Source organism: Mauremys mutica, chromosome 1 (genome assembly GCF_020497125.1).
Source record: "Mauremys mutica isolate MM-2020 ecotype Southern chromosome 1, ASM2049712v1, whole genome shotgun sequence".
Classification (NCBI taxonomy): Eukaryota; Metazoa; Chordata; order Testudines; family Geoemydidae; genus Mauremys; species Mauremys mutica.
Window position 1 is genome coordinate 81,991,686 of NC_059072.1, and position 26,710 is coordinate 82,018,395.

The 26,710-nt window shown below is 43.2% G+C and overlaps 2 long non-coding RNA genes across 4 annotated transcripts in view; both read right to left on the reverse strand.

Moving 5' to 3' along the window:
* Positions 1-5,232: 5,232 nt before the first annotated feature.
* Positions 5,233-13,781, reverse strand: LOC123361955. Of its 2 annotated transcripts, none has more exons than XR_006576294.1 (3): positions 13,716-13,781; positions 10,956-11,130; positions 5,233-6,225 (listed from the first exon to the last, which is right to left on the reverse strand). It is a non-coding gene; the product is annotated as an uncharacterized LOC123361955 (long non-coding RNA). The 2 variants fall into 2 exon arrangements; XR_006576293.1 differs by lacking the exon at positions 5,233-6,225 and adding an exon at positions 9,036-9,276.
* Positions 13,782-23,125: 9,344 nt separating this feature from the next.
* LOC123361953 overlaps positions 23,126-26,710 on the reverse strand; it is a 99,564-nt gene continuing 95,979 nt past the window's right edge. For both annotated transcript variants that reach the window (XR_006576289.1, XR_006576290.1), the window contains exon 3: positions 23,126-23,244. This is a non-coding gene — a long non-coding RNA (uncharacterized LOC123361953). The remainder of the gene's footprint in view (positions 23,245-26,710) is intronic.

Here is a 26,710-nt window from a genome sequence, read left to right on the forward strand (position 1 = left end):
TAAGACACATGCTGGGCAGAACTCGCAGACCCAGGTTTGTACTACTCTAAGGAAAATTTTAAAACACTCTTCCAGAACAATGCTCTCCCTAAGGTTGCCCATGGTCTTGGTTTCCAGGGTCAGCCAATGAATGGCCAAATCATGGAACTATTAGGCGATGACCAGTGGGCAGCCCCTTTCAGGAATAGTTCCTCATGAAATTTCCTCCAATAGACCTCTGGGGAAAATCCAAGTCAATCCAATATGACAACCTTCAGAGTGGAAGATGACTGGGCTTCCTTTTCACTTATGGTCAGTAAGCAGCATGGACTTCTCCAGTTAGATAAGGGGCAAGCTAGGTGGCCCAGAAGCACCTCACCCACCAGTGGCAACCACAACCCACTCAAATGTTGTCAGAAACATTCAGGGTGTTTGGAGTTAGTCAATTTGTTTAGTGTGGGCTCTGGGAGACCCTCAGTAGGGAACACCCTCATAGGATTGCTCAGCAGGCCTTGCACAAAGGCCTGGGACTCCTGATTCTATCCCTCATCAAAAGTAAATAAGTTAGCTGTCTTCCCCACCCCACCCCATGCACCTCCTCACGGTCAGGGTGCGTTTTCATTATGCTGCTCTTCAGTCTCCTTTTACACAGACTCTATGCACTTGCTCATCTAATCACCCCTTTATTGGGGTCTAGGTTTATACAGACAAAATAAACTCAAAAGTAAAACTCAAAGGCCCCAAAATCTGTCCTAGGGCCTGGTTCTTACCTCAGAGCCTAGGTGAGCCAAAGCGTTCCTTTACCGAGTTCTTTTATCAGTTTTTAGATATTAACCCATCCTGGGGTTCAGCTTGTCACTACCCTGCTCAGAGCTGATTCCCTTGCAGACTTCCCACAGACCTGCTTCAGTTCTTACATGGAACCAACAACCTGAGGTTCCCTCCCTGTGGCAGGTGTCTCTGGTTGGCTCATTTAGTAAGCCTGCTCCAGACTTCAAGTCTCCTGCCAGCAGGTCCCTCACTCCCTCTGGACTCGCCCAGGTTCCTTTGGAACCTTTATTTGAATCTTTATTTGAATTCAGTGGGACTACTCATGCACACGCTTTATTGGGCTGGGGCTTCTGTCACTAGCATATCATGAATATGAGGAGGAGAAGGGTAGCTAATGCACTCCGTAGCCATGACAGGGTGCGGCCAGTTGGGTTGTGTGCTTCCCCGTGGACAGCCCTCCCATCTCCTGAACACCTCATGGCATCTGCAGCAGGTGCAAGAAGGTACCTGCAGTTCCTCTGCAAGGCAGAAGTAATCATCAGAAGAATTTCCTAGGAAAATTACAAAAATATATAATATAGTCTACACAGTGGGAGATCAGGAATGATTATGAACTAGCTACTTGATCACTCAAGCTACAACAGCAGATTAGTGATATTAATCTAAAAGAAAAGAAGTTTCATAGTGTGACTAGGAGGAAGTAGATTGCAGAGTTGCTTGAAAACACAGGGTTTTTTTAATCTGCAGACTCTTTTCCTCATGACTTGTATTGCAGAAAGAGCTAAGTAAGTGAATCTGTGAAAGGGTTACTGTTCTCCCCACTGTTGACACAAAAGAACATTTTGCACCTGTTCTCAGTGAATGAAGGTTTGTTTTGTGTAAAAGCTAGTTCATCACCCATGTGTCTGAAAAACAGGCAAAACCCAATTTAATTCTAGCTACAACCAGTGTGATATGTTGAAGAGCAAGCATGAAGGGCAGATCTATTGGAATCAAGTTTCATTAGCTTTGACATGTAAACATACTTTCACCTGAAGCTTGTTGTCACAGTGAATGCAAACAAAGGAGATAGCCAACTAAGCAGAAGCAATCTAATGTGGTCTTTTCCTTTAATCCCAAGACTATTAAGTGCTATTATATTAGATCAAGGCTGACATCATTTCTGAGCTGTCAGTGAGCTGATATTCTGAGGCAACTGGAATATACCAAGCATATAAAATGTATAAAACTACATACTCAATATTCTCTTTCATGTGTAGTTACTGCTACAATTTCTAAATCATGATTTCTCTTCTGCAGTTATTGAGACATTTTCACTAGATTTAGATTTGTATTAGATACTCAGCTGGTAAATAAGTGTAACTCCATTTGATTTCAATAGAGCTACACCAGCTGAGGACATGCCCTATCTCATCTAAGAGTCAGGTGACATGGTAGGTCATAGAACATAGTTGAATCTAATGAGATGTTAGGAGTCAAGGTTAAGTTTTTTAAATTGCATGAAATTGTCCGTTATAAAAAAAATGGGACAGAAAATTTTTTTAAAGACCTATTTTAAAAATCCCATCATGAACTTTGTTTCTTCTACTTTGCTTGCACCTGTTGATGCTCTAACAGCTCAAGTGTTTTTCGTCCTCACTGCAGACTTTAAAACAAGGCTATACAGAACTCTGCCAGCTAGTGCTGCTGCTGCAGCTGAACAGACCCACTTTCCTTTCCATCTCCACTAGTCTGACCTTCAAACTGTATCGCCCCCTTTTTAATCCCCCAGTCTTTATTTCAGATCTTATAATAAGTCAACAGACAGTAAAAGAAAATTCCTGTGGGAGCAGAGCCTATGGTCCTATTATAAAAGTTTAAATTCCCCACCTGCTACTTGACCAGTGCAAAGCTTGGCTTCACCACTCCATTCCAGATTATGTAAAAGTATTTAAATCCTGAGTGACAGTATTTCCTAAAACAGCTGTCAGGCTCTCCATTCGTGTGAGCGGAGGGGGGACTCTTGGGAAGCTTGTTGAAAATTGTCCTGTTGTTCACTCCTTTGACGGAACAGCTGCCACCTTTTTAGTCCAGGTGAAGGTAAACAAAAGAGTAATTTACAAATAATAAGTATTAAAAATATATACTGTTTTAGATGTTGTTGTCTCTCCCTTGCTGTCTTTCTTCTATTATTTCTAGGCACCAGTGGCCTATTTGCTTGTATCATCACAGAAGGCGACGGGGAGGGCACACTGGCTCTGTGAATTGTTCATTTGCCAACCCTACTCAGCTTAATATGTTTCCAGGCAGGAGATTAAACTGAAAAGGCACTATCATGTTTGCAGTCAATCAAATATTTAACTATCCCCATTTATCTTACTTAAATTGTACCACTGTCAGGTACTGCCACCGTTGGTGGCATTTCACAATAAGCTGTTTATCAAAAGAAACGAGCTTGGGATTCAGTAAAATGAAGCCATTTGTTGCAACAATGGCTAGCATTCTATAGTATCTGTTCTCAAAAAACTGGACTCAGTACTCATTAGAGCCAATAGAGAGAACCTCACTGATTTCAATTATCAGGGGTCGTCGTGTTAGTCTGTATCCACAAAAACAACAAGGAGTCCGGTGGCACCTTAAAGACTAATAGATTTATTTGGGCATGAACTTTCATGGGTAAAAAACAAATTTGCAAATATAACACCATTAACTTGGGCTTGACTAGGAACTGGGAGTGGCTGGCTCATTACAAAAGCAGCTTTGCCTCTCCTGGAATTGACACCTCCTCATCTATTATTGGGAGTGGACTACATCCACCCTGATCGAATTGGTCCTGTAAACACTGGTTCTCCACTTGTGAGATAACTCCCTTCTCTTCATGTGTCATTATATAATGCCTGCATCTGTAACTTTCACTCCATGCATTTTAAGAAGTGGTTTTTTACCCATGAAAGCTTATGCCCAAATAAATCTCTTAAGTTTTTAAGGTGCCACTGGACTCCTTGTTGTTTTTACTGATTTCAATGGGATTTGAATCAGGTATGCCTATATTTAAATTATACAGGTACTTAGTGATTTCAGATTTGCTCATGCACTGTATTATTTTTGGGGGAAGAACATAGAGGACCTGATTCTACTTCCACTGAATTCAATTGGTTGAATTCAGTGGGAGGTGGCTTCAGGCCCATGATGTATTCTACATCAATAGTTTTCAACCTGTGGTCTGCAGACCCCTGGGCATCCACATACTATATCTAATGGGTTTGTGAAAGGTAGTTATTATCAGAGGACTGTGGTTTTCAACCCCCTGGAGGTCTACAAACTATATCTAAGATTTTCAAAGGGATCTGGACCTCCATTTGAAATTTTTTAGGGGCCCACAAATGAAAAAGGGTTGAAAACCGCTATTCTGCATCAACCACAACTGATGTAAACTACTCTATCTGTATTTAATTAAAATGAAGATGCATAATACATAAACAAATCTAAGTTGTCATATGACATTATTGTCATCCTTGTACTCACTTCCCCTCATCTGGCCATCATTTACTTCTTCTATCTTGCATCTTGTGTAAAATTACATTGTAAGCTTACTGGGCCAGGGACAATGGGCCAGATTCCTGGCCCCTCGTTTGGCTGCTTTACACTGTTCAGGCAGAGCAAAGCAGCCAGAAAGTTGTCCTAATGAGGCAGCTAGAGAGTCCCCTGGCATAGAGGACTGTCCCAGTAGTGTGAAGCCACCATAGCCAGCTCCACATCACTTGCTCCCAGCCCTCCACCTTGGTTTAGGAACAGTCAGGGGCATGGCCAAAGCACTTTGCACTCTACTCTGGTGATCCTCAGTCAGGGGAATGGTCTCTAGGGGACTGTCCCTCATAGTGTCACTTGCTGTCAGTCAAAGCAGCCAAAGGATTGGACCAAGGCCCAATTCAGCCCTTAGTCTGCCCCAGAACTGGGAGAGCAGAAAGGCAGCTTGGAGCCAGTTCTTCCCTAAGTCCTGCACTAAGTGCAATTGGGCCAGACTCAGGAATCTGGCCCAATCCTTCTGCTTCTCTGTAAAGTGCCCAGATGAGTTTGGGTGCTAAATATACCAGTACTGATAATAAATATTAGTGTGGTGCCATGTGGCTGTCTCTCTCACTCATGCACTCACACACACACACCACACCCATAGCTAAGCAGAGTTTTAATAGGATAAGAGCTGGAGACTCCATACCATCTATTAAGGACTTTGCTATTGATTTTACATGTAGGTGGGAAGCAGCATAAATGATAAATGACAAATCTAGTTTTCTTTCCATTTTTTCACAGACCTTCTCCTCTTTATAACTTGGTACAGTTACAAATGCCCCTAGCAAAAGGCCAGGCTCCTGCATTAAACACTCACAAGCAAAAAGGAAAAAGGCACCAGCAAACAAGAACTCTGATGCAATATAAATTAATCATCCCACTAAATCTTTTATTTAATAAAATTATGTAGTTAATTCTTAACAGCCGAGAGAATTTTCATAATTCAAGCCACTATATTTATCATTTACCTAATTAAATTTTGAATAACCAATCTGTTCTTCTCTGAGATTCTGAATAAGTTGGTGGGTGACTTTGAAAATAATATTTTTAAAAAATGAACTTAACAGGTCCTGATACTGTGAGGTTCTCAGCATCTTCTGCCAGTCAAAAGCACCTTCACTGCTCACTGCTGTCAATGAGAGTTGAGGGCATTCAGCACTTTGCAGCATTGAACCCTATAATCCCTATTACATCCTTCCTACAGCCTATTAGAGTGTGGGAACAGTTCATCAGTGGAGGTTTCAATGATAAATACTTGTACATTTGGCAAATATATATGTATATAGTGATTAAAGACCCTTTCCCACCCCAGAATTGCATTTTTATCCCTTACACATTCATTTCTATTTTTAGAAATATTGATTTAATACATTAAAGAGCTTTACTTGGGAAAGGAGAGGAGAATGCTCAATGGTTCCCACCATGTATCATTAATCATTCTCCACAGAATCTACTAACATTTCAGGCTCTAACGAAGCAAGTACGAGGACAGAGAAAAAGCTAAAATCTGTTTTGTCCAAGGGATTTTTGTATGTTTAATCTGCTTGTCTGTATTCAAAAGGCCAAGATTCTTCTATAAATAAAAGGGAACCTGTAATTTTACTGTCTTCAACTAGTGCTGCAAATTGGAATGTTCTGAACATACATATGAGTCATTCTTCCTAGAGAGCCTGGAATTGGACTGTCCTGAGTCCCCTTCTCCCCCACTGATGTCAGGGAAGTTGAGGGCACCTTACACCTCATGGGATCAGACTCTGAATGCTTATTAATCCAACTGATATCTTAAATGAAATGAGCTTGGCAGTTGAAGGTCAGTCCCCAGTGGTCCGTGGTAACATTATCAGAAGAGCCATTTGTCTCAGGAGTGAATAAACATTGGAACCTATCAGCCTTTCCCTTTCCAGAGTTCTTACCAGCACTGGTAGCCTGGAAAAAAAGATTCACATGTATAAGGGTTCTGCTAAAGTTATTCATTGTCAGCACATTGTGTGATATTGTGATAGGGCTGAGTTCCTGGTATGTAGCATTAACAGAAGAGGCGACAGCTCTAACCAGTTGAGCCTCAGGAAAAGCAAAAACATGTATTTAAGGTTTCTGAATCAGACAATTAAACCATCAAGACCTTTGGTAACTTTGAACCTGCTGACACTTAGCCTTACTGGCATGGCAATGCATGCAGTATTACCCAGGACATGATGCTATACAATTTTGCTTCTTTAATTCCTTAATTCTGTCCTCCTGAACTATTTCTGACTTCAATGTATGCCAAGTTCAGAAAGAGTTCAGACTCATCACTCGCATGGGAAGATTGAAACCGTAGGGTTCCATTTCATGGAGCCAGTGCACTGGCACGGCAGGAGTAAGAAGAGATACTTAAAATTTGTGCCAGCCTGACATGTACACTCAGTGCTGCTCAAACCTGTAAGCTTTCCTCATCACAACAGAGAATTCCAACTCAATCTGCAACTAGGGCAGCAAAAGAAAAACATAGCATATTAAAAGGATGCTGTCAACATTGATAGGCCCAAAAGGTCACCTGCCTTTTTCCCCTTTCAGTACATTTGTTTGAAAAATCCACTTAACACTTATACTGTGGTGGTGTTTTATTTCCTGAAATAAACAAGTCAGTTCTCTTCTATAAGCCTATCAATGCCAGGGACTACAATAGCCCAGTGTGCGTGCATGAAAAAAGAAAGAAAAAAATCTAGGAAGGGAACAACTTTCCATTTCAGGCTTCCAAAAGGTTATTAAAAACAACTATGAGAAAAAAGCAGGTTTTTAAAAATTGTGAAAAATACCTTGACAGGTTTCTTTTCAAATTTAAGTTACAGATCCAGTGCTCAACACAAGGCAACATGCCACTTTCCTACAAAGTTACATTATTTTAGCTCTTGATTTATTTATACTTGGTAATGAAACAATATATCAAATGGTGTATGCGATCTAGTTCAGTGCTTCTCAAACTTTTTTTTTCACGGACCACTTGAAAATTGCTGAGGGTCTTGGCGGACCACTTAATGATCTTTCCAAATGTTGTTTGTACTGTTACTAACTATTCTAAAGCGCTTTGGATAAAAGTGCTATATAAAAAATGTAATAATAATTAAATTTTTTTGTTCTACAAATAAAAGCATATTTTAATATCAGTAATCTTACCTTTCTAATGTGATGGCTGTGCCCTCTCTCCCCCCGCCATGGCAGCCACTGAGCTGGGCTGGGAAGGAGGGAGGATCTCTCCCTCTCTCCCCCGCCATGGCAGCCCCCAAGCTGGGGCTGGGAAGGAGAGGGTTCTCTCCCTGGCAGCCACAGCCCTGGAGCTGGAGAAAGTTGACTCTTTCTCTGGCCACTGCAGCCCTGCATGTTCCAAATTCCCCCCACCTCCTCTTCTCACCCCACTGCCTCCTCCCACCTACCCTATATTCCCCCCAAGGCCACCACCTCACCTTACATGTGCATCTTCTCCAGGGTCCAGGCACCTAATTAGCGGAGCCATGCCTGTGCGGCTCCACTAATTAGGTGGGCGGCCTTTCATTCTCTCGTGGGCAGCCACCCAGGAACGCACCTTAGAGGGAACTATCCATGGACCACCTGAATGGAGCTCGTGGACCACTGGTGGTCTGCAGACCACAGTTTGAGAACCTCCGATCTAGTATATTAAAATACATTGTATCCAAATGGGGAAAAACCTCCATTCACGGTAAGGGAAATGCTTGCTACGTTATGGAAGATGGGAACACTATCAGCAACTACCGTGTTTTGTTGATGCTTTAATAAAATAAAGTGAGTATTGTGGAGGTATCATTTCATTCAATATCTGTAAGATTATAGGAATGCAAAGAACTTTATTTGACTGAAATGGGGCTGACTGATTCATTAGCCATTTATTGCACTGAACTGAAGTCCAGAGATCCAAATTCTATTCCTAACTCTACTACTGACCTGCTGCGTGACCTTGGAGAAGTCTCTTCAATTCTCTTTACCTCAGTTTGCCACTATGTAAAACATGGGGGTGATCATTACCGTCTGGTGCAAAGCACTTTTCAACAAAATCCTGGCTCCATTGAAATCAATGACAAAGCTGCCAAAGACTTCACTGGAGTCAGGATTTCACCCTTTGAGACCTATGGATGAAAAGTTTAATTATTATTACTTAAAGGCAAGTCAGTGGTTCAGTCTTTAAAGGTGTGTGTGTGTTTGTTTGTTTTCAAGTGAATTTATTGCTTGCTTAAAACACCAGATTAGGAAGAGAAGAACTACCATATTGGAACAGACTAATTATATAATTTAATCTGCTAACTAGATATTGCCCACGGCCTATAACCAATGCTTCAAATGAAGCTGAAAAATCCTTGTCATCTACATAGGCAACTTTACAAAGAATATTGTACCACAGGGGGGAAAAATTCTTGGCCCTCGCAAGTAAATTTATGATGTGAAGCATGAGAATTAATAGCCCTTGTAATTTTATGCTAGTTAGCTAAATTGCTGTTCCTTTCTCATTTTTATACTTAGCTACCTCACAGGGTTGTGAGGGCTTAATTGTTTATAAAACATGTGGAGATCTTTACATAAAAGGGTGCATATAAGTGCAAATCATTTATTTTAAAAAATGTCTAATCTTTCTTTGAATCTTATTGAGCCATTTGCTTAAAATATATCCTGTGGCAGCAAGTGTTACAGATTAATAATACAGTGAATTAAAATATGGTTTTCATTTATTGTTTACAAATGTGTTGTCTCTTAATTTAGTCAGCTGCTCCTTTTGCTTTTACCAAGTACAGAGAAGTGCATGATTGACCTCTATACAAATCGTTATTATTATGTACAGGATAAAATTTCCACAATATTGATTCTGTTCCCCTAAAACCTAGGGAAACCCCTTCACGGGTGCTCCACAGGAGTTTAGATGTGTGCCTGAAGAGTGGGTAGGCCTTGTAGAGATGGTTATTCTTTGTACTGTTATGTCCTCAAGTAGTCCTAAAAGAGAACAGATGCAAGTTACTGCTAACTGGATCATCAAGGAACTCAACCACATGTATCTTTAAGCATGTGAATAGTCCCCTTGACTTCAATAGGCCTACTCATATGCTTAAAGTTACACACATGCTTCGGGCCCCTGCAGCATTGGTGGCTAATTAAGAGAGGTTCCACACTGTGAAAGAGAGAAACATTGACGAGTAAAGGCACTCTAGGGACAAGGGAGTTGGGCTGTGGTGAACCTAGGACAGTATCCAGCACCTCCCAGGAGAACTACTTGGTTCTTAGGGAAACTTTGGGAATGAACTCACAGGGCAGTCCACTTAGTGCAAACCCTGCTAACCTAAGGAAAATAGCTGATGGAGGCTCTGCCTTTCCTGTAGCTTTTGTCCCCTAAATTGATCGGGCTGGTCCCAAGTGATCACAAAGGATTTTAAAATACTAGCTCTTTAAACACATTCCTTTATTATTAAAAAAAAAAAAGAAGTACATATTGCTTCCTGAGTATGTTTGTCTTCCTGTAGGAAATCCCAGATTTTTGCCCCTTCTTCCTTTTTCTGAGTTGTCCTCTTGAATGTGGCAATATAATTCTTTGATTAGTATGAATTCACCCCTCCTTTCGGCTACATCCTCTTGGCATATACAGTAATTGAGACTCAGTGACCTTTCACACTACATATACTGATCCTCTCAAAGAATCTACTGTATTATGTGGGTCAATGGAACAGCAGAAGTCTGAGTCAATTCGAGTCAGCATGTCTGATACAGTATAAACACTGCATAAACTCCTCCATGTAACCAGCTTTATTTTGTATTAGTCAGAAAAGGTCAAGGTGAAATTGGAGTATGGATAAAATTGGTCAGTATTTGGAATCACTCCCACTTGAGCTTGATTTCCTGTTTCTCAGGAGGAAAAAAACCTCCCTTTTATTGTCTGGATACCAAGTTTTTTGAATGTTGACATACATGTAACACACAAGTCTGACATACAGTAATTCTTTGAGTGTCTTGAGTAAAATTATCAATATGAGGAGACTCTTAAGTGCACATGGTTGGCAGCTGCTATAAATTCACCTTATAAATCTTAAGGCCAAAGCTTGTAGTCTTTGCATCTCTGTTTATATTGCAGTCTTTGTTTATTCTGAAGTGGGTATTCACCCACGAAAGCTTATGCTCCAATACATCTGTTAGTCTTTAAGGTGCCACCGGACTCTTTGTTGCTTTTTACAGATCCAGATTAACATGGCTACCCCTCTGATATTTTGTTTATTCTGTGACTTTCAAGCACAGGTATAACAGCTTCCTAGAAGAGCTGCTACCTAGCTGAAATTCAATTTGCAATCATGTGTATCTTCTTAGGAAATACCCACATGGGATTTACAGCCAAGATTTTCAGAACTGGCTGCTTCCAGTTAAGTGCCTACATGCATATTTAGGAATCTAAATATACAGACTGATTTTCAAAAGCTCAAGGTGCATATAGGAGCTGCTGGGTGCTTAGCGCCTTTGCAAATGAAGCTTTCAATGCAACTGTAGTTGTATCTACATTCACCTGTTACAGAAAAAAAAATCACCCTTTGGAGGGGGTAGTTACATGTACTGTTGATTAAACTACTGGAAAGTAACTGATTTAGCATACATAAACAAATAAAAATATAAATAAAAGACCATTTCTTTACCCCTTATTTTAATGGGAATTTGTCCAATTTAGAAATGTGATCTTCTTTCTTTCTCTAGCTCAGGAACATCCTACCATCTTAGAGCAAATCCCAAGGGAGGGACCCGGAAATACCACCAGGCTCCCTTTGGAGAAGCAGATGGGCAAAACCTCCAAGCCCCAAGGATTCCAGAGTCCTGCAGGGAAAAGCAGCTGCATTAGTGTGCCAGTCTCTAGCAGGAGGCTCACAAGGACTCGCCAGTCACCCACACACAAGCTTCCCTGCAGATGCCAAATGACCGTAACTGTCAATTTGAGTAGCATTAGCTGGCACCTGGATATACATTGGGCTCAGATAGAATCAAATTGGCGTGGCTGCTCTCCCAGCCCTGCCCCATTCTACCCCCAGCACACTCCATCACACATTATAAAGCCCCATTTTGGCATGCATGGAGTGCAGGAGCTTCTGAATAGGGTGACCAGACGTCCCGTTTTTAAAGGGACAGTCCCATATTTAAGCCCTCCTGCAGGTGTCCTGACTTTTTCTTTAAAATGGGGCAAATTGTCCCATATTTTCTGTCTCTCCCCCCCATCAGGTCCTGCTGGTCCTGCTGGGTCCATGCTCACCAGCCACCCGCCCATTACTGGTGAGTTGTGGGGGGGGGGTCCAATGGCTGATGATGGGGGTGGGTGTGCAAGGCTGGTGGTGGGGAGAAGATGTAGTGCGTGGGGCCAGTCACTCCCCCTGCTGGTCCATCAGCACAGCCCCTGCTGCATGCCAGCTTTTGACCAGCAAGGCCCCACCCCCCGTCCCATTTTTTGCTGGCACTGGCTGTGAGCTGCGGTGGGTGGTGAGTGCGGGCAGGCACCAGGTGGCAGCCAGTTACGTGTCACCTCTACTGCCCCACTCATCAGCCCTTTACATGCTCCCCACTCTCATTGTCCTCTCCCTCTTTGCCCCTTCGCTCTCCCCAGCCCCACTGCTCCTTCATGTCCCCCCCTGGCAGGCGGGTCTCACTCCAGGCGCTGTGTGGAGAACCAGTCCCTGGTCGGAGCGCTCAACTCACCAACAGCCTGGCCAGCAGGCTCCTTCCTTCCCCCACAGCCTCTGGCTGGGCCAGCGCCCCAGGAAAGCCCAAGACCCTCCTGCCCAGAGCACTGTAGAGGAGAAGCCAAGCCCTGCATGTGCCAAAGCCCCCCACAGCGCTGGCACGGGCAAGCCCGTCCACCCTCAGCTACGCTCTGGAGTGGCAGGGGTGGGGGGAGGGGAAGTGATTTCCAGCCTGTTCACCCCAACCTACAAGCTCCACAGCAGACTTGGGCATGGGCTTAGCACTTTCTTCATCCCCCATCCCCTTTGCCCTGGGTCCTGCCTTCAGGGAGCGCGGGGATGCTCCATCCCCTAGGCGCCCTTCTCTGCTGAGCCACCTCTCTGGCCGGGTTTGCTGAAGTCCCTGCAGTCAGGTTCCCTGGGCCCGGGAGCACAGTGCATCCTTAGGGCTTAACCCCTTCCTGCCCATGCTGTAGCCCGGGGACAGGAGGCAGCAGGGTTAGAGAGAGAAGAGCTGTGCAAAGACACAGGCCAGATCATCCCTTTCACCCGCCTTCTCCCTTGCAGCTGGAAGCAGCTCCTGTCCCTTCCCTCCGGCACAGTGCCGAAAGGCTGCTGCTGGCCACATTCTGGTGTGAACCCTGGCAGAAATCTGGGGGGTGGCAGGGAGGGACATGTGACCCTGCAAGCCCCCTGACCATGTGTTGCCTCGGGAAGACATGGTGCTAGGTACCAGGAGAGGCGGGTGCGTTCTAGGGGTCCAGCAAGGCATGGTGGGCGGAGAGCACCAGGCAGGGAGGATCGGGTCATTCAGTCCCCCACACACACAATGTGAGAGAGGTGTATGGGAGTGTGTGTGTGTGACCTCTCCCCGTGTGTGTGGGGAGGGCGGGGGGAGTGTCACCTCTCCCCTGTGATATGTAAGAAGGTAAATAAAAAGAATCCAGCTACACAGTATTTCTTTTTAACAGGGGCTCTGTCAACTTGCTGTTAATTTGAACATTTGTACGACTGATTGCCATTGAACTCACTTGAACATGAGTAATTTTACCAGGTGTCCTGTATTCAGTATAGGGAAATATGGTCACCCTACTTCTGAAGGATTATGGAGACAGGGGCACTCAAGTCATAGAGCTGCTGCACCTTCTACATACCCCTCTTTGTGCCCACCTCGCCAAAGCTGTCCACTGCTTTCTGCTCTCCAGTGCCCAGGTTAGTAGAGTTTAATATACTGGCCTCTGATTGCAAAGTCTGGACGGGGGAAGGGAGAGCTCAATGGTTTGAGCATTGGCTTGCTAAACCTAGGATTGTGAGCTCCAATCCTTGAGGGGGGCCATTTAGGGAACTGGGGCAAAAATCTGTCTGGGGATTGGGCCTGCTTTGAGCAGGGGGTTGGACTAGATGACCTCCTGAGGTCCCTGCGAACCCTGATATTCTATGAGTTGTTCCTAGTTTTCCTTTTTTAAAAATTCTTTAATACACTTTAAAACAAATATTTCTCCACGGTCCTGTGCTCTGGCAGGTCTCTGCTGTCTTACACCTTTTCAAGAGTGCAGCAAGTGCTGCTTCTGGCATGTCTCTCCAGTGCCACTTACTTTTTTCAAAGGCATAATGCATACAAGTACCATTGAGTGGGCTGTGGACTTACTCCCCCGGTACATCACGGCTCCTAGGTGGCAACATTTTCCCTAGGTCTTTTTCACTGTAAGTTTGTGAGGCTGTAAATTATACCTTTCAGAGGCTAGGACTGGGTGTTCTTCTGGAACTAAGCCAGTCAGAGACAAGCTGATGGAAGCCTTGATGAAAAGAAAACAAGGTTAACAAACATGAGGAATAAAAGGGATAGACATTTGAAATCTTTGACTACTCTCATTGACCTCTTACTCAACATTAATCTTCCGCCTATATTTACTGTAAGTAAATTGAAGAGCAAGCTCTGTGATTTCCTGCTGGAACTGCTGCCTCAACCCTGCTTTGTCACACGCCCACAGTGTGCTAGCATGGACTGGTTGTGCTAAACAAAGACTAAAGGGCTTGTAGAAGGGAAAAGGAGGGGCCAGAATGATACCAGCACCATTCTTTGGACTGGCTAATTTGCCATGGGCATTGAGCATGCATGCAATGGCAGATGTTATGCTGAAGAGAATGTAATTAGTAGGACTATGAATTATATTGGCCAAACAGCAAGACGCCCAGGACCTTGATTCAGATAAACATCCAGAAATGTGGCCATATAACAGACATTCTTTGGTTTGAAAACCAGTGTGGAAATAGCTTGAGAACAGGATCTTAATGTGAGTTTTCTAGTTGTCCTGGATTGCAGCCTAGCCAGAAACACCACAAGAATAACCTTTGTTGCAGAATTCAGGTATTTCTGCTGCAAGCCTACATCTCAAAATCAGGAACAACAGTTATATGAGAGGGGGTGGGAAACACTTTTCAAACTCTTCAAAAGAGATGTGTGCTCAGTTCAAGTTTTGGAGGAAGGTGCAGGCCGGTTACTTTATCTAAGTAAACTGCTTTGTCCATTCCTATCAATGAGACACTATTTGAAGATACTGGATAAATTGGGCATAGAATTCATATGGACCAGAAGGCATATATGTTACTGGATTAGATAAAAAGAATTTCACTCCTAGATCTATAGAGACATTTCCCTCCATCCAGAACTGCATCTTAAACCTTTAAGATTTGTAGCTCCAAATAGCGCAGCGGATGCAGAATGCTAGAAGACAACATGGAATATGGGTAAGCCACAAGTGCAATGAAACAGCAGATTTATATATTTTAAACTGAATATGGCTAGTATGTGGCCAACTATCAACCAACTATAAGGTGTCATGCCTTTAAAGTACAGGCACTCAATGCGGTACTATGTAGAGGTTCATTACCCCAGCAGAAGTGTTTGGCAGCATTAGCTCTGAGGCAAGCGGAGAACCCTCTCCTGCCCTGCCCCGAGCGCTGAGGCACACAGGGGGAGCATGACTGTTGTTTCACCCTTCCAAAGAGTGCAAGGCGCACTCCCCACCTAGGGCCAGCTCTGCCAGCAAGTGCAGGGAGGCAGTGGATGGACACACCTCTATCTTTGTCCTTCCCTCCCCCATGTGCGCCTTGGCTTGACTAGGAAAAAAGGCTGCAGTGGATATTGTCTTAAACAATTCCTGGTTAAAGTTCTGGGAGGCACCATCACCTATTTCGGTGTCAAGATAAAGCCTTGGAGAAGCCAATGCTGCTGTGCATGCAGCTAACATCATGTCTTTTGGAGGTTCTCCAGGCACTATCCCTGTGCAGGGTTGCTAGGAGAGGGAGAGGCTCTTTGTGCCCTTTCCCCACTCTCATGCACACCTACACATGGTAGATCACAGTTTTGCCCTGCTTTAGCTGTGGTGCCAGGCACCCTGAGAATAAATGGTGGATAACGTATTGGCAGGCTGCCTGTTGTATACTTCCTGGCACCTCCATTACATAGCAGGAGTACTCAACACTTACCTTAGGAAAGGACTAGTTTTCCAATGTGTGACAGAAGGAATATATTCCTTGCACATCAAGAAAATGAAGATTCATCTCGACTAGTGTGGGACACTATTGGATCCAAAATTGCAACCAGTGCTGTTCAAAGTTAAAGCAAAGCCAAAAGTCTTTGAAGTGGTGTATGTGATCTGACGTAAGATACAGGACTGTGGTACAGATACTGCAAATGTCAAGGGTCAGCTTAGCACCAGGTATAATATGCATCAAAACTGAACTGTGTGTGTTTCTCATCTGCACCCCATTTATAAAACCCCAGAATCCCTAGTCCAGAGGATTATGCCCACTGAAGTGATTTTCCCAGCTCTGTACCAGAATTCATTTCTACACAGGTGAAGAACTTTAAAGAACAAGAGTCTGAGCAGATGGCAAAGTCTTGCGGGAAAGGGACACAAATTCTGCTCTCCTTTACACTGCTGTGAATGAGAGCAAAAATAGTCCTTTATCGTGTAAAAGGCAGTAGTTTTAATTCACTCCAACAATGAAAACAAGGCGTGTGGGGACTACAAACAGCTCACAAGTGAATAGGTTTTATTTCACAGAAAAACAGTGGAGATGGACACAGCAGAAGAACTTGACTAGAGCAGAGCCAGAAGCCCAGTTCTGTTCAGTCTGGTCAAGGAGCATTTAATCATTGGTTTCAAGGAGGGCAGGATGAGTCCAACAGGCCGCAGTAGCATCTCCACACAACTATTTTCAATAAAGTTGTGTTAATTTCCAGATAAAGTATTTTAGTGCTAGAAATTTGGCTTCCCTCTGATCAAACTCTACCTGCACCTTCTTAATAACAAGTTCTGTCACCATCCAGCTGGATTGTATAGGTCACTATGGTGGTATATAACACTACTAAAGTTAGGCATGCAAGAATATCAGAAGTACTGGACCCTGTCCATTTTGTAATCATGGGGCTCGTCAGTTGCCCTTTGTTACAGGGTGAATTGTTCCAGCTCATTTACACATGTCCATGTGTGAATACTTCACATCTGTGATGCAACAAGAGGGATTATAACAAAAGTAGCTTCCACAACATCTCCACCAGTAACCCACATTCCTTTGTTCTGTCTGGATCATCTGCCATATGAGATCTCACCCTGACACAAGGTTAATTAACAAACTCCAGCTTTATTGTGGCTTCTTCAGCCTCATGGCTTCTCGGACATTTCCCAGGAGGCGCCCCTCCCATTTAGTTCTCCCCAGGAAACAGAAAGCGGCCTGAAAGTATCTGCTAGCACATTCATATGGTTACAATACCAACCTGAGGATATTTAAACTAATACCACACCAAAAGACAACTAACGCAATACATTTTTGTGATAAAAAAGAAACCTCATAACCTCGCTTTTGTGAACCTCCCTCCCCCGTTGCCTGATGTGAACGCTGTGCTGTTCGATCTAACATAGGTCATAAATTAATGACACAAGTCATCACATTGAATTCGGGGACCAGTTATGTGAATAGGAGTTTGCAATATACAGGCCCAGTCTTGCAAACTCTTCAGGGTAGGGGGTAATAAGTAAAACTTTCAAAAGCAACTTCAGTGATTTAGGATTGTAAATCCTATTGGATTTAGGGTCCTAAATCATAGAGGTGCTTTTGAAATTGTAACTCGTCTCTTGATTCTCTCTATAAAGCACCACACATGCAAATAGTCTTATGCACAAATGTCTAACAGTCATTTAACTTCATTTATTTCAGTGTATAATCTTCCTTTTAGTGCCCTACCATTACTGTGTTCACCGAGGTGGGCTCCTGAGAAAAGATACTGCAGAGTATTCTCAGCATAAAAAGTAATTTCATCATATCGATGAACATCTGAATAATTGAACATTCAGTGAGGATTCTCATTAAGAGATAGTGCTGACCTCCTGTGATAAAGATGAGGGAATCTGGACTTATGCTAACTGCATTTCCATGTATGGAAGTATAGGGTGCACAGGGAAAGATTGCCAGGAGATACCTTCTTCAAGATGAAACTGTAAATCAAAATCCTGTCTGCTTCAACTCCACCGTGCTTTGAGGGCACATTTTAAAGGTGAACCTGTGACTATTCTGCTGAATCATGAATATTCTGCCCTATATCTGAAATTTCCTAAAGATGTATAATGAGAAAATGTGTTTTCATTAACCAGATTATTTTTTATACATAACTAACACACGGTCGGCAAATCCTGCTTTTACAAGTCATGGGATTTTACAAGTGTAACAGCAAAAAATGTGGTCCAGGATTTCTACTGCATACTTTATATATGTTTACTTTAAGACCTAAAGTTAATTGTGTATTTTTGTAGTGTGTAACTGATTTAAGAAAACTAAAACACCTTTAGTAATGTTGCCTACATTGGAAACGCGTTGGGTTGACAGCACCAGAAACTGAATTTGTTTGTTTAAACAGAGACCATGTGCCCCACCTCAGCCCCACTCAGGGGGCATCTCATTTTTGAGATGAGGCTGACAAGAAGGTTGCCTGTAGAGCTGGTTTGGAATTTTTCAACAGAAAATGTCAGATTCATTGAAACAGTGATCTTTTGTCAGAAAATGCTGATTAATAGACACCAAAACCGTTAATGGGAACGTACCAGGAGTTTGAGAAAACTTTCATCAGGAAAGGTTTCTCAGTTCCAGAACAGAATCTCTGGTCAAAACCAGAGACAGAAACCAAAACCCCAGAAGAGCTAAAAATCATGTGGTAGTGCACTCAGCTGGGATGTGGGAGACTCAGATTTAAATCCCTGCTCTGCTGGATTTAGAGCAGAGACTTGAACTCAGGTGAGTAGCCTAATTGCCAGGCCACTGGCTTTTTAAAAAAGGTTCCAGAGGTGATCCTGGCAATTACAGCCCAGTAAGCCTAGTTGCAGTACTAGGCAAATTGGTTGAAACTATGGTAAAGAACAGAATTACCAGACACACTGATGAACTCAATTTGTTGGGGAAGAGTCAACATGGTTTTTGCAAAGGGAAATCATGCCTCACCAATCTGCTAGAATTCTTCGAGGGGGTCAACAAGCATGTGGACAAGGGGGATCCAGTGGATATAGTATACTTAGATTTTCAGAAAGCCTTTGACAATGTCCCTCACCAAAGGCTCTTGAGCAAAGTAAGCAGTCATGGGATAAAAGGGAAGGTTCTCTCATGAATCAGTAACTGGTTAAAAGATAGGAAACAAAGGGTAGGAATAAATGGTCAGTTTTCAGATTGGAGAGAGGTAAATAGTGGTATCCCCCAGTGGTCTGTACTGGGACCAGTACAGTTTGACAGATTTATAAATGATCTGGAAAAAGGGGTAAACAGTGAGGTGGCAAAAGTTGCAGATGATACAAAACTACTAAATATAAAGTCCAAAGCAGACTGTGAAGAGTTACAAAGGGATCTCACAAAACTGGGTAATGGGGCAACAAAATGAATGGCAGATGAAACTCATTGTTCATAAATGCAAAGTAATGCACATAGGAAAACATAACGCCAACTATATATATAAAATGATGGAGTTTAAATTAGCTGTTATCACTCAGGAAAGAGCTCTATGAGTCATTGTGAATAGTTCTCTGAAAACATCCAATCAATGTGCAGCAACGGTCAAAAAAGCTAACAGAATGTTGGGAATAATTAAGAAAGGGATAGCTAATAAGATAGAAAATATCATATTGCTTCTATATAAATCCATGGTACGCCCACTTCTTGAGTACTGTGTGCAGATCTGGTCACCCCATCTCAAAAAAAGATATATTGGAATTGGAAAAGGCATGGAAAAGGGCAACAAAATTGATTAGGGGTATGGAACAGTTTCCATATGAGGAAAGATTAATAAAGACAGGGACTTTTCAATTTGGAAAAGAGATGACTAAGGGGGGCTATTATAGAGGTCTATAAAATCATGACTGCTGTAGAGAAAGTAAATAAGGAAGTGTTATTTACACCTTTTTATAACACGAGAACTAGGGGCAACCAAATAAAATTAATAGACAGCAGGTTTAAAACAAACAAAAGGAAGTATCTCTTTACACAACGCACAAACAGCCTGTGGAACTCCTTGCCAGAGGATGTTGTGAGGGCAAGACTATAACAGGGTTCAAAAAAGAACTACATATGTCAATGGAGGATAGATCCATCAATGGCTATTAGCTAGGATGGGAAGGGATGGTATCTCTAGCCTCTGTTTGCCAGAAGCTGGGAGTGGACAACAGGGGATAGATCACCTGATGATTATCTGTTCTGTTCTTTCCCTCTGAAGCACCTGGCATTGGCCACTGTCGGAAGACAGGATACCGGGCTAGATAGTCTGATCCAGTATGGCTGTTCTTATGTTCTTAAAATATTAATGGGATGGGAAAAACGTTTCCCACCCAGCTCTATTTGCCAGACTGTAGTAGTTACTGTGTCCACTGGTTCACTTGAAACCAGATGGGGATCATGAATTCATTTCAGATAGTCCACTAAACAGCTGTTAGATTGTCTGTCATCACCCTCTGCTCACCCCCATAAACATTCATGTTATATTTATTTCTTTAGATTTTTTTTACATGTAAGACACAGACACATCAAGGCTTTGACGACTTTGTCCAACTAGGGTTAGATTCACTGATAAACTCCAGCCACTTTGTGCTACTACAATGATGCAAAGCAGCTATTAACCTGGTTTAAACCAGTGAATCTGGTCTTTAATTTTCCGGAGTAGAACACAAAGGACTGCCCATCTCACTAAAGAGATCTATTGAAAACAAGACCCCTTAGTAGATCAGTGACTCTCAACCTTTCCAGACTACTGTACCCCTTTCAGGAGTCTGATTTGTCTTGAGTACCCCCAAATTACACCTCACTTAAAAACGACTTGCTTACAAAATCAGACATAAGAAAAGTATCCCAGCACACTATTACTGAAAAATTGCTTACTTTCTCATTTTTACCATATAATTCTAAAAAATCAATTGGAATATAAATATTGTACTTACGTTTCAGTGTATAGTATGTACAGCAGTCTAAACAAATCATCCTCTGTATGAAATTTTAGCTTGTACTGACTTCACTAGTGCTTTTTATGTAGCTTGTTGTAAAACTACACAAATATCTAAATGAGTTGCTGTACCTGCTGGAAGACTTCTGCGTACCCCCAGGAGTACACGTACCCCTGCTTGAGAACCACTGATGTAGAAGCAGGGCCAGCTCCAGGGTTTTTGCCACCCCAAGCGGCGGGAAAAAAAAAAGCCATGATCGCAATCAGTGGCAGCTCCACCGCACCACTTTCTTCTTCGGCGGCAATTCAGCAGCAGATCCTTCCCTTCAAGAGGGACCGAGGGACCTGCCGCCAAATTGCCGCCGAAGAGCCCGGTGTGTCGCCCCTTCCTCTTGGCCGCCCCAAGCACCTGCTTGCTGGGCTGGTGCCTGGAGCCAGCCCTGTGTAGAAGACATAGCAGTCAAGCTCACACTCTCAACCATCCCCTCTCCAAATGCCTGGGGAAATAGAAGGGATTTGCAGCACATCAAGCAGTTAACAAATTTGGGGTTGGGGCCAGTAAATTCCAAAGAAAGGGTCCCTCATGGAGACTGCCTGTAATGTGATGGGTACCCAGCAGCTTGCCCCTACTTTCTGGTTTAGCCTATTCTTAGTCACTAGCTAATCTTAATGTTAGGGTCTGCTTGTGCTCCCTAATTAGAGTGAACACCCACCCTTTATTTTAAGATGTATTCCATTGTATAAAATGGTACTTTTCAGTTTTAAAACATTTAATTGTACAGTTGAAGGCAGTAGAAATATACACTTGAGGGAAAAAACAGGATATGCTAAAGGAAATGGTGTTTCCCTAGAATGTCCTTTAAATAAAGAGTTGTCCCTTATTTTTCCACATGGTTTTCCCTTATTACCAGCAAACAACAGTGGTCACTCTATGGGGGTGGGGTGGTCACACTGCACCCAGAGGATCTCAGAGAGATTGGGCCTCGTGCATGCCCCTCCTCAAGTTCCCCAGCATGCAGACTGCACCATCATTTATGGCGGTGCAGCCTGCTTCCCTCAGCATTCCTGGCCAGTGCTGTGGGCCGCTGCCGAGAAGAGAGCGTGGGCTGTGTGCTGTCTCTTCCCTGCCCCCTTTCTGGTGATTTAGAGCCCAGGAGTACAGGAAGGAAACAACAATCCCAGTGTTCCCTGAGTGCAGGCACTGATATCACACCCATCCCTTGCGCCGATGGTATAAAGGGGAAGGAAAAGGAAGGCTCCTTGTGCCCTACCCCTACAAGTGCATCTGTGCAAGGGCTACTTTCCCTGGCCCTCCCTAAAATGAGGTTGATTTCAAAGATATTGGAATACTAAGCCTAGCATGAAATAATTCCTTAGCTTGACTGTTAACAAATATGTGAAAACTCAAGTGAAAGTCTGGGCCTATTCAGGCTTTGTGCTTAGGTCCATATGGTTGACATATTCAGATGCAATCTATAACACTAATCTGTTAACATGCAACGTGATTTTATTATCAATTTTTTGTTAGAGAAAACTAGTGTAAGAAGGAAAAATCCAGTTAAGGCACCGGACTGGGAGTCAGCAGATCAGGGCTTTATTCCAGGGCCCAGTCTCAGACTGCCTCAGAGACCCTCAGCAAGCCTCAAGCTCTGTCTGCCTACGTTTCCCTGTTCCTAAAAGGGGAATGATACCTACCTATCTCAGAAAGACACAGTGAAGCTTCTTTCGTTGGGGGTTATAAAGGGCTTTCAGATCCTTGGATGGAAGGTAGAAGTGCCAAGTTTTTTAAACAACCCCATTTTCGTAGATCATAGAAACATTTACCGAGAATAGTTACTTAAAAATCAACCTTTAACTGCTACATCTTCAAATACAATATTTATTAACTGTAATATCCTATGGCCTGTTGGGCTCTGGCAATCCAGGCCAGCAGTGAAGTCCCTTGGCGGGCCACTATCTGCTGCAATACGTTTTAAAGCAGCCTTTGGGTTACCCTACTTGCACTGGGGCTGGCTCAGCCTACAGTATCCCTCCCGATCAAGAGGCAGAAATGCAGTGTAAAGCCACCATTGTTTTCTACCCTCTTTCTCATGCACTGATCCCTGCTCTGGTGCTTCTGGGCAGGGCCGGCTCCAGGTTTTTTGCTGCTCCAAGCAAAAAAAAAAAAAGAAGCCAGAATGCCGCCCCTTGAAAAGTGCCGCCCCAAGCACATGCTTGGAACGCTGGTGCCTAGAGCCAGTCCTGTTTCTGGGGGAACCTACACCTGTATCTCTGGGGGGACCTATACCTGTATCCCTCTCTGAATGTGACTTCTGTCAGATGGTTTATTCACCAAAAATCTGGTTTGTTTTGTAACACATCTAAACATTCCTTTCCCTGTGGAAATTTGGAGAGCCAGTTCCAGCCAGAACGTACACTGGTGTTGTTTTACCAGTTGTTCTGTTGGTGGATAATTTCCCCATTTTTCTGGAGCAAGAGGGAAAAATCCTAGATTGCATTTCCTTCAGATTGTAAAAGTAGAGGAAAATATTTCTCTTGCTGCAGCCACCCCATATCCTCTCAGTGCATGAGGAGGAGGATTAGAGTCTTGATTTCTTGCCTGATGGGGAAATCAACAGAAACAGAGGGGGTTTGTTTTTTTTAAACACAGGACAGATCAGACTTATCAGATAATGTAGATGTCGGATTGATTGGAATTTCAAGGAATACATTATGAATATGACCTATTCATCCTTATTTTGACCTGATGTTTTCTGAAGAGGGGTTTGGCTTGGCTCAGCTACACTATGAAAAGCAATCAAAGCAAAATAAATTAGTAGAAAATCCAAATAAAAGCCTCTGCTAAAAGATGCTGACAGCTGTGTAGTCAAGGGGGAGTACAAAGTGCCAGACAGCTCTCTCTAAAAGCAATAAAGGCTCAATTCACATAAAGAGTGAAACACAGAACAGCTACAAAGGGCAGCCGGTAGATCTAAGGCAGAGCCTCTCAACTGGAGGAGCGCCAGCAGGAAACAGGTAGTAGTACCATTCTGATTGTGTTTTTGAAAATCACACCATGCCTCATTCTAGAGCCACACTGTTATTTTGCTAATTAAAAAAAATATACATGAACACTTCTGACTTGATTTATCCTGAATACACAAGTTCTAGGCTTCATGCTTTTTTGCAAAGCTTGGGGGATGAAGAGGAGTTATGTAATGTACTATACCAGAGTGTATCTATTGGGTTTCTGGGAACCGGGCGGGCAGAAGCCCCCCCCAATGCTAAAGGATCCCCCCCCAGCCTAAGGGGAGGATCTACGGGACCTTGGAAACCCACTAATTTCGGGGGACAACTAATAAAAGAACAGGGACAGGAGTGCGGTCAAAGGGGCATAAGAAGGGAGCCTGATGGGGACACCGAGCAGAGAACCCCGGACAGCGCCCACTGCTCCTCAAAGGCGTCAAGGGAGCCAGTGGACGCCGCCCAGAGGAAATCCGCCCGGATACGTTCTGATTGTACTAGGTGGAATGATTAGTCCAGACTGCTATTTCTATGATATGCAGTGTGGTTGTAGATGTGTGGGACCCAGGTTATTAGACAGACAAGGTGGGTGAGTAATAGCTTTCGGACCAACAGAAGTTGGTCCAATAAAAGATATTACTTCACCCACCTTGTATATCTATGATAAACATAAAAAAGCAGCTATGATTTGGACCTACGTATTTTTGCAAAGTGTCCCCCTAGTAACAACTCTATTAAAGATAAGAAATCAATAGGTGTTTACCATTCACTTCACTGAGCCTAGAATTTCTTCCAAGGCATCAAGACAAAGAATAACAGATTTAAATTATTTAGATGCAGTGCCAAAGACATGTTATGTACTTTACAGAGCAAATCAAGAAAGCATAACATGGTCCCTGTCTCAAAGGTAACAGCCTAATTTTAGAGACTACACAGCATCTGAGTGTAACGCACAAGGGTGGGAATGAGTAAGATGTATGTCACGTACTGAATGGAGAATATATTGGAGAACCATCTCAAATAAGTAAGTTTTAGTATCATATCCTATTTTTAATATAAATTTCAGTCCCTTCAGTTCTGATTACAAATATTGAAATGGAAAAAAACTAGTCAGAAATAATGCCCAATATATTTTATTTACAGTTTCTTATAAATAGCTGATAACATGGTAGGTCCTTGGAAAATTAAGACTTGTCATGTACCAAAAATGTTTAAAGTCAAGTGGGCTGGATACAGACTTGGAACTCAGGAATCCCCTTAGCTCTGCCTTTGTCTCCCTGCATGGCCTGGAGCCAGTAACTTCACCTCCTTTTCTTAGGCCTGGTCTACACTAGGACGTTCGGTTGATATACAGTTCTACCCCGATATAACGCTGTTCTCAGGAGCCAAAAAATCTTACCACGTTATAGGTGAAACCGTGTTATATTGAACTTGCTTTGATCCGCCGGAGTGCGCAGCCCCGCCCCGCTGGTGCACTGCTTTACTGTGTTATATCGGGTCGCGTTATATTGGGGTAGAAGTGTAACTATATCACTCCTGGGTTTGAAAAATCCACACCCCTGAGTGATGCAATTAAAGGGACCTAACCCCTGCTGTAGACAGCACTAGGTCACAGGAGAATGCTCCCATTGGCCTAGCAACCACTCTCAGGGAGGCAGATTGCCCACCCCAGTGACAGAACCCTTCCCATCGGCATAGGTAGTATCATCACTGAAGCACTACAGCTGCACCGGTTTAAGTGTAGGCAAGCCCTTAGTTTCTTTAACATAGGCTGTAGCAACGATTGATTGGTTAATGTTTGTCTGGTGCTTTGAAGATGTAAAGCGCTACATGCTATGAATTATTACTGCAAACAAGGCTGGCCATTCACTGGCTCGGTTGTGGGACTACAGGGGACTCGCGGCACTACCCACAAGATTTCTTTCTGATTCACGTGGCACAGCCTCCTCCCTCTGAAAGTGCAAGTGGTTTCTTTTATTGGAACCATCGTAATAAGACAAAATTATTCCAACAACAGCCTGGTTAACATACAGACTCATCCAAAAATCAATGGTACTGTTTGCCCTTTGGATCCTTTACAGAGAGACCCAATGAACTCACTTGTACTGTGGGATGGTCAAGAAAATGAAGAAACCGAGTCCTTAAGCTACCAAACATTTGACTTTGCAGGATTGAACGTATTTGGGGGAAGCAAAAGGAGGTTCCGCTTTCAATGCCAGTTTGACCCTTATGCAACTGCCCTCTCTTTTTAATGTCTTCCCCTCAGTGGTTTGGCTGAAAGCAGAAAGTTTAGTGGTGGATAAAAGCTCTCACACAGGGGAAAAAAAGTAACCTAAACATTTTCCAAGCTCAGAAGAGGTTTGAGGCTTGTGTGAAGGGTAGACAAGGCTTCGCTTTAGGTCCTGGTGACTTCAAAACCAGCTGGCCTCCTTCTAGGTGTAACCAAAACAAAACCTGAAAGAGGCACATTAAGTTCAGTTCCACTGAAAACAGAGGGTGAGGGGAAAATGGAAAAGGACAACACTGGATGCTAGAACATGAATGAGAGAAAATTCCAGTTGAAAGTATTATAAACGAAAAGCTAAGCCAGCTGTGTTATTTAATGGTGGGGAGCAGATCCTGTGCAGGCACAGGGACTGCTTTTCATAAGCTTTCTTATGATACTTACGCATTCCGTTCAAACAGATAGTTCACACCACTGCTCAAAGTCCCATTTAAAGTCAGTAAAGAGCCATACAAAAGTTGATTTTGCTTTGCAATAGGTTTGGCCATGTCTTTTCCTCATCTGCCTCTTGAGGTTTCATGTGCTTTGAATTCTGATGAGGTATTAGATTCCAATTATCACAAGAATGAAAAATTAGAAGAATTTGACACTCAGTTTCAACTAGTTTTGAACCTCCAAAACCCTTTGGCTCCCGAAAGGCCCCATGAACACCCTTCAAGAGACATCTTCTGAGGAAAAAAGAAAAAAAAAAGCCCCAAACACCTTGCAAACCTCTCTCTCTTTCCAGGGAAGAAGTGTGGCTGGCTGCCACCCTGTCCCCCCTGCAGTTTGAGGGGTTAGCAAGGTCAGTTTGCTCCCCCTCAGTCCACACATCTTGTCCAGATTCTCCCCACTGCTCTATTCCCTTTATGCCACAACAGCACCCAAGAAGCAGAAATTGGCCAGACCTCCCCAGCTAGGAATTCCCTCTGCATAATGGAAGCTGAGCTGGTATAGCTGTCTCCTATGACAACCCCCCCCACA